The sequence below is a fragment of the Hyla sarda genome, chromosome 1 (genome assembly GCF_029499605.1).
Source record: "Hyla sarda isolate aHylSar1 chromosome 1, aHylSar1.hap1, whole genome shotgun sequence".
NCBI lineage: Eukaryota > Metazoa > Chordata > Amphibia > Anura > Hylidae > Hyla > Hyla sarda.
The window spans coordinates 45,939,844-45,948,770 of record NC_079189.1 but is presented as its reverse complement, the minus strand read 5'-3'; positions in this window follow the sequence as shown (position 1 = coordinate 45,948,770).

Here is an 8,927-nt window from a genome sequence, read left to right as displayed (position 1 = left end):
CTAAGAGGCTACTGGTTTTCACCAGAGCCCGCCGCAAAGCGGGATGGTCTTGCTGCGGCAGTAGCAACCAGGTCGTATCCACTAGCAACGGCTCTACCTCGCTGACTGCTGAGAAGGCGTGGGACAGAAGGACTAGGCAGAGGCAAGGTCAGACGTAGCAGAAGGTCGGGGGCAGGCGGCAAGGTTCGTAGTCAGGATGGGTAGCAGAAGTTCAGGTACACAGGCTTTGGACACACTAAACGCTTTCACTGGCACAAGGCAACAAGATCCGGCAAGGGAGTGCAAGGGAGGAGACTAGATATAGCCAGGGAACAGGTGGGAGCCAATTAAGCTAATTGGGCCAGGCACCAATCATTGGTGCACTGGCCCTTTAAGTCTCAGAGAGCTGGCGCGCGCGCGCCCTAGAGAGCGGAGCCGCGCGCGCCAGCACATGACAGCAGGGGACCGGGACGGGTAAGTGACCTGGGATGCGATTCGCGAGCGGGCGCGTCCCGCTGTGCGAATCGCATCCCCAACGGCCATGACAGTGCGGCGCTCCCGGTCAGCGCGACCGACCGGAGCGCTGCAGGGAGAAAGACGCCGTGAGCGCTCCGGGGAGGAGCGGGGACCCGGAGCGCTAGGCGTAACAGTACCCCCCCCCCTTAGGTCTCCCCTTCTCTTTGTCCAGTAACTGCCTCCCCTGGGATGAGGACACCGGGAAAGAATGGAGGGTTTCCTCAACGGCAGGCAGTACAGCAGGAGTGGGAATGGGGAGGGAGGGCAGAGGGCGAGGCCTGGCACGGGGCAGTGTGACACCAGGACGGGGGCCATGGGGTGGCACAGAGGCTTGCCTGACGGGACTGGGAGGGGGGGAGAGGCACTTCCTGTGGCAGGCAGAGTCCCAGTTCCTGATCTCCCCGGTGGTCCAATCAATGGTGGGGGAATGAAGCCGGAGCCAAGGCAGACCGAGGAGAACCTCAGAGGTACAGTTGGGGAGAATGAAGAATTCAATCCTCTCAAGGTGGGGTCCAATAGACATGAGGAGGGGCTCTGTGCGGTAACGCACGGTGCAGTCCAATCTGGCTCCGTTGACCGCGGAAATGTAGAGCGGCTTGACGAGACGGGTCACCGGGATGCTGAATTTATTAACAAACGACTCCAAAATAAAATTTCCTGAGGCACCGGAGTCCAAGCAGGCCACGGCTGAGAGGGAGGAGCTGGCTGAAGAAGAAATCCGCACGGGTACCGTGAGACGTGGAGGAGCAGACTTGGAACCAAGAGACGCCACACCCACGTGAGCTGGGTGCGTGCGTGCGTTTCCCAGGCGTGGAGGACGGATAGGGCAATCCACCAAGAAATGCTCGGTACTGGCACAGTAAAGACAGAGATTTTCTTCCCTGCGGCGATTCCTCTCTTCCTGGGTCAGGCGAGACTTATCCACTTGCATGGCCTCCTCGGCGGGAGGCCCAGGCGTAGATTGCAACGGATACTGTGGGAGAGGTGCCCAGAGATCTAAGTCTTTTTCCTGGCGGAGCTCTTGGTGTCGCTCAGAAAAACGCATGTCAATGCGGGTAGCTAGATGGATGAGTTCTTGCAGATTGGCAGGAATCTCTCGTGCGGCCAGCACATCCTTGATGCGACTGGATAGGCCTTTTTTAAAGGTCGCGCAGAGAGCCTCGTTATTCCAGGATAATTCTGAAGCAAGAGTACGGAATTGTACGGCATACTCGCCAACGGAAGAATTACCCTGGACCAGGTTCAACAGGGCAGTCTCGGCAGAAGAAGCTCGGGCTGGCTCCTCGAAGACACTCCGGAGTTCAGTGAAGAAGGCCTGGACTGTGGCTGTGGCAGGATCATTGCGGTCCCAGAGCGGTGTGGCCCAAGACAAGGCCTTTCCTGAAAGAAGGCTTACTACGAACGCCACCTTAGACCGTTCTGAAGGAAACAAGTCCGACATCATCTCCATATGCAGGGAACACTGAGACAAAAATCCACGGCAGAGTCTGGAGTCCCCATCAAATTTGTCCGGCAGGGACAAGCGGAGGCTAGGAGCGGCCACTCGCTGCGGAGGAGGTGCAGGAGCTGGCGGAGGAGATGGTTGCTGCTGTAGCAGAGGCAGAAGTTGCTGTAACGTGGCGGTCAACTGCGACAGCTGCTGTCCTTGTTGGGCAATCTGCTGCGATTGCTGAGCGACCACCGTGGTAAGGTCAGCGAGACTTGGCAGGGGCACCTCAGCGGGATCCATGGCTGGATCTACTGTCACGATTCGGCTTCCAGGTAGTGGATCCTCTGTGTCAGCAAGGGATTGGCGTGGACCGTGCTAGTGGACCGGTTCTAAGAGGCTACTGGTTTTCACCAGAGCCCGCCGCAAAGCGGGATGGTCTTGCTGCGGCAGTAGCAACCAGGTCGTATCCACTAGCAACGGCTCTACCTCGCTGACTGCTGAGAAGGCGTGGGACAGAAGGACTAGGCAGAGGCAAGGTCAGACGTAGCAGAAGGTCGGGGGCAGGCGGCAAGGTTCGTAGTCAGGATGGGTAGCAGAAGTTCAGGTACACAGGCTTTGGACACACTAAACGCTTTCACTGGCACAAGGCAACAAGATCCGGCAAGGGAGTGTAAGGGAGGAGACTAGATATAGCCAGGGAACAGGTGGGAGCCAATTAAGCTAATTGGGCCAGGCACCAATCATTGGTGCACTGGCCCTTTAAGTCTCAGAGAGCTGGCGCGCGCGCGCCCTAGAGAGCGGAGCCGCGCGCGCCAGCACATGACAGCAGGGGACCGGGACGGGTAAGTGACCTGGGATGCGATTCGCGAGCGGGCGCGTCCCGCTGTGCGAATCGCATCCCCAACGGCCATGACAGTGCGGCGCTCCCGGTCAGCGGGACCGACCGGAGCGCTGCAGGGAGAAAGACGCCGTGAGCGCTCCGGGGAGGAGCGGGGACCCGGAGCGCTAGGCGTAACAGTTTATTTACCCGGCATGCAACGCGTTTTGCTGGATAACCAGCTTCATGCCTGATGAAGCTGGTTATCCAGCGAAACGCGTTGCATGCCGGGTAAATAAACCATTTTACCTTTGAAGTCTTGTGCGCTGCCTTTATCCTGGGCTGTTCCTTGGAGGGATCCGTCTGAGTGCTTCACCTGTATTACCAGGAGCGGCTGCCGTTCTTCGCCCGTTGAAGGGTTATTCTACGCTTTTACCATAGTTGTACTTGGTCGTAGTACAACTATACTTGGTGAGCAATTCTACTTGTTTATTCATCTCCTCTTCACATTACGTTATCACACTAGGAGCGCTCTCCTTGTTTGTATATTGCAAATTAAGGTTTGGGAACAGTAAATAATATAAGAAATAAATGTTTTTGTGAAACACATTTTAAGAACCAAAGGGAAATGCACATTTCTTACTGTTCTTCATCTTTATAGCATGCCATGGTTGCTGTTAGTGTTTGTTTGGTGTATGATACAATTATTGAAGGTTGCACAATGCATTCACATCCAAAGGGTAACTCATAGCATCTTATTGTCCTAACCTAAGGGTCTGCTCTGCTTTGAAAGTACTTGTGTATGCCTTGACTAGGGGATATTATAGCTGATATGTTCTCCCCACCAACCACCACCACCCTGACTACTCCTCCTCCACTTCTCCTTTATTGACACCTCCCCACAATAAAGACTGAGACAAGATGTTGGTGGAAAAAGGCTACAGAAGCCCAATTTATTAACAAACCAATTAAAACATTGAAACAATAATAATTTGTACAAAGATCATACGTCAAACAAAACCCACTCCTGGCCGTTGTTTACCTGACCAAGGAGCACCATTTGTTAAGCCCAAACACCTCCCTGGGGCCCCATGCCCTCAGAGACTTTACCGCCAGGCTGAGAACCATTCCCAGCCCACCTCCACACTCCAATCCAAAACCGCCATGTTGTCCACCAATGCCTCCAGATCCCACTCCTGATCCGCTCCTGCGACATACAGACAACAACAAGGGTGGGCAGGTGGGAACTTGATAGCTGGCCACATGCCGACTGTGTTCCCTCCCCCCGCCCCAGACTTTTAACCTCTACTTGACTCCTCCCCAGCACCTGACCTAACTTCTCTACCTTAACCCTTCCATACCTGAATAAATCCCCTGTCATGTGCCCCTCCGGTCCTATTCTATCCCCTCCAGGGCTTCCTCAACTGATAGTAGTTAGTAAACCTTCCAGGTGGCATCTGGTACACCGCTGAACATGAGAGCTAGTGGGGGCAGGGCTGCCTTCAGAAATTTTAGGGCCTCTTACACAGCTCAAGGTCAGGTGCTGCAGACCGTATAAGTGATTACAGTCACATTCTCACAGGGGGTGTCTTCTTATTGGAGTCATTCACTTTTCTTTCTTCTCCATCTGTCCTGGGTCATCATGAAGAATTCTCTCAATCATAACTCATCTTCACCGAATCTGCCAAACAAACATTTTAGGCTTCTTACAGCAAAATCCTCACCTCTATACGTACACTCTATATGTATTACACTGCCACATATAAGTATTAGATCCCTCTGTGCCTCTGTATAGTACTAGGCCCCCTTACATTGCCCCCATACAGCATTAGGTCCCTCTGTCTCTGTATAGTATTTGGAGCCCTTACATTATTCCCATATAGCATAAGGCTTTCACATTGCCCTCAGAGTAGCATGCCCCCTCACATTGCCCCCATAAAGTAGCAGGTCCCAAACATTGCCCCTATAGAGAATTATGCCCTAAACATTGTCCCCATATAGAATTAGGCACCCTTAAATTGCCCCATACTTAATTAGTCCCCCTTATATTACCCACATAGATTCTTAGGCCCATTTACATTGCCCCCCTTTTTTATTAGGCCCCCTCACATTGCCCCCATGGATTGGCGGCCTTCCCTTCACCTGCGGGCCCGGTCACAAGGAGTGCGATGGGCCTGCAGGTGAAGGGTCTGGTTACCCCACTGCAGGGACAGTGCCACCATAGTTCCTAGCATGGGAGTTACTGGCTGGATGCAGCCATAGGGCTTCGGGGCCCCCTGGGAGCAATTATTAAAAGAGGGTCCTACTCAAACTTTATGGGGGCCCCATATAGTTTGGGTAGGCCCCCATGTTCAAGTTGTAGGCCCCTTTGGCTGCACTGTAGGTGTGTAGCCAAAGGGGCCTACAACTATATGGGGGCAACTATTGACAAAAAAAAGGCCTACAAAAACTATATGGGGCAACTCGAACATGGGGGGGCCCCGATAAAGTTGCCCCTCTCTGCTAATTGTTGCTAGTTGTAGGCCTCAGAGGCCCCCCCCCCCGACTGCAGGCCCCAGCCCTACCACCCCCCCCCCAGGATGCAGGCCCCAGCCCTCCCTCCCCCAGGCTGCAGGCCTCAGCCCTACCCCCCCAGCCTACAGGCCCCAGCCCTACACCCCCCAGGCTGCAGGCCCCAGCCCTACACCCCCCTCAACCCTGACTGCAGGCACCAGCCCTATATTCCCCCAATTGTAGACCCCAGGCCCCAGTGCTCCCCCCCCAACCCAGACTGCAGACTGCAGGCCCCAGCCCTAACCCCCCCCCCCAACCCAGACTGCAGGCCCCAGCCCTACACCCCCCCCAACCCAGACTGCAGGAACTAGCCCTACACCCCCTCAACCCAACTGCAGGCCCCAGCCCCCTCCCCCAACCCAGACTGCAGGCCCCAGCCTTACACCCCCCCCCAACCCAGCCTGCAGGCCCATCCCCCCTCCCCCCAACCCAGACTGCAGGCCCCAGTCCCTCCCCCCCTAGAAGACTGCCCACCATATAGATATATATATTTTTTTTACATTAGCTAATGTTAACCCCTGTGTCGCCGTTTTCCTCAGGGCGGGCTCTTCCGTCATTGCGCCCCTGCTCCCCTCTGTAGCCAGCAAACCATTGCTCCCTGCCGCCGACCTCCTCTTCTGGAATCCACTGGTCACGTGATGTCAGGGCACAAAGCCCAGCGGACGTACCTCCCAGCGACCACTGCTGCTGTTTTAAAGTGACAACAGCCACCGGCCCCGGAGGTACGTGCTGCGCAGCTGCAGCGTGACAACAATCTGTGACTGATTGACTGACTGTCCAGCGTACAGTCAGTCAGTCAGTCAGTCAGTGTATAATGTGTTGGCCCCAGCGGTCAGTGAGTGACAGTCACTCACTGACATAGAAAAAGAAAATACCCCTGGGGGTCCGGGCCCCTTACAGGGGTATCGGTTGTACCCCCCTGATGGCGGCCCTGAGTAGGGGCACATGCTTGGGTCTCTGAACAGTCATCACAACATTCAGTTTAGTCTTGGTCTACTTCAATGACTCATAAGTATATCATAAAGCTCTTTGGCCCCATTGTAAAATCTGTAAGGCTGGGTTCACATCATGTTTTTACCAATATGGGACCGCATATGGCTGGGGGGAGCTAAAACCTTTCGCTCCCGTATCCCTGCTGTATGCCCATATGTAATTCATTTCAATGAGCAGGCCGGAGTAAGACGCTGACTCCGGTCAGCTAATTTTTGCCCCGTATGTGGTTTTTCACCACACCTCAAACCGTGGATGACTACGATTTTAGGTGTGGTGAGAAAACCGCATACGGGGCAAAAATGAGCTGACCAGAGTCAGTGTTTTACTCCGGCCGGCTCATTGAAATGAATTACATACTGGCGGCATACGGCAGGGATACGGGAGCACAAGGTTTTAGCTCCCCCCAGCCGTATGCGGTCCCGTATTGGTAAAAACATGATGTGAACCCAGCCTAACAGGGACCCTCTTGACATTTAAAATAATAGTGTTATATACTGTATAAGAAAGGTTTTTGGGCTTTTTCTTTTTTCTCTTTTTTTAAATATTTCATGGTGTTTAATTTTAAGTCTTATTTGGTTCTATCAAAATCCTAATAGAAACCTATGATAAAAGAACCAGGTTTGTCAAGTACACAAGTGAAACATCTTATGTGTCATTTTGTTTTGTTTTTTGTTTTATTTTATGTGTATTAACTTGTACTTAAAAACTTTTAATAAAAACTCTTAATAAAAACCAGATAAAAGAACCAGGAGAAAGACATTATTAGATAGTAAGGGTTCCCAGCAAACATCCATCCTTTGATGATTTGGATCAGCAAGTTAAGGTATAAGACAACATACAATCCAAGTACATGAGTGGGGCAAGACCCAGAGGTACAGATGAAAGAATAACACTTGCACACAGGATAAACTATGTGTCAACAAAGTCACATTCATAGAGTCATAGTGACCCATGGACTCCGGCTCCCTCACTCTGAATGCTTGATCTTATTCATGGGATCAAAATATTACTTTAGTTAATAAGTACTTGTTCAGACTGAGCAATACTATTACTGAAAACAACCTTCGGGTCAGACTAAGGCCAAAATTGTAACTGCTGGTAAAAGGGTAGACTTTGATGTGGCTATTAATTCTGTTGAAGTCCGTGGAGAAGAAATGTTTATTCTGTTTGTTATTTTATTTTTTTTTATTTTTTTGCTACTTAAAAAAAAATTATATTGCTTTGGTAGCTGCAATTTTGGAGACATTCATCATTTACTGTCTGTGCAGTACAACAAGGTGTGTACACTTTGACAGATGAAAATAATGGGGTCAATTGACAGAAAAATGTCATAGATTATTACAGTCTCTGGTGAATTGTGTAATACAGCTTCTCACCCAGAGGGCAAAAAGTGACAGAAGAACCACATACACAGAGTTATCTGTTTGTATAGTGTTACTCTCCTGCCATATCTAAGCTTCTAACAGTACAAGACAGCTTCTATTACTATGTCTAATGATAATGAGATCACTCTGCTTATTATGACAAAGCCTATGTAGCAAAGCTTGCAGGTGATCTTACGAAAACAGAAAGCCTCATCTTATTGTCTGTGCAGTATTGATCACTGTGAAAATTGCCATATGTGAAGAGTCACAAAAAATAAATAAATAAAATAAGTTAAAAAGCATGTACTTTCATACATCTTTAAAACAGATGCACATTGGAGGAAAAAGTCTTCTAAATCCATTGATTTTAACAGGGTCAGCCAATGTGTCCTAGCTGCTTTCTGATGGTATGATGCCTCAATGGGCTAACAGCTCTTTTTCATATATGATCAACCTCAGACTCGGATAGATCATAAATTGTTCAATCGGGAAGCTATGAAGTACAGCTCCTCCTCCAGGGGGCAGAGAGCGACAGAATAGCCGCATACAGAGACCTATGTATGTGTATAGCGTTTCTACCCTGTCTTATCTAGTCTTCCAGCAGTACAAGACAGCTGTCATTACTTTCTAATGATAATGAGATGACTCTGCTCATTCTGCCAAAGTCTATGCAGTCATGCTGGGGGAAAAGTATAGTTTAGCATGACGGATCAATTTTTCGGATATATGACCAACCTTAGACTCAGATGAAAAGAATGGTAATCCCTTCACAGAGAAATATCATAATTTTTCCAGCCAGGAAGTTATAAAGTTCAGCTCCTCCCCCAGAGGGCAGATAATGACAGAAGAGCCACATACAGAGTGCCACCTGTGTGAATAGCAGTGTTTGCCAACTAGAGTGCTTCTAGCTGTTGTAGAACTATAGCTCCCAGCATGCTCCCGGAGGCACCCTGGTTGGGGAACACTGGTGTATGGTGTTACCAACCGGCCTTATCTAGTCTTCCAACTGTACAAGATGCTGTCATTAGCACTGCTCATTGTGCCAAAGTCTACGCATTCATGTTGGGGGAAAGGAAAATTAAGGATGATTGATCAATGGAACAACAGCTTTGTCAGATATATGACCAAACTCAGACTCATTCTTAAAAAAAAAAAATATATATATATATATATATATATATATATTTTTTTTTTTTTTTAAACTGGACAACCTCTTAAATCCGAACATAAGGAGTGGGCCAGTGTGCATGTTCCAGATTGGAACTTTCCATCATCA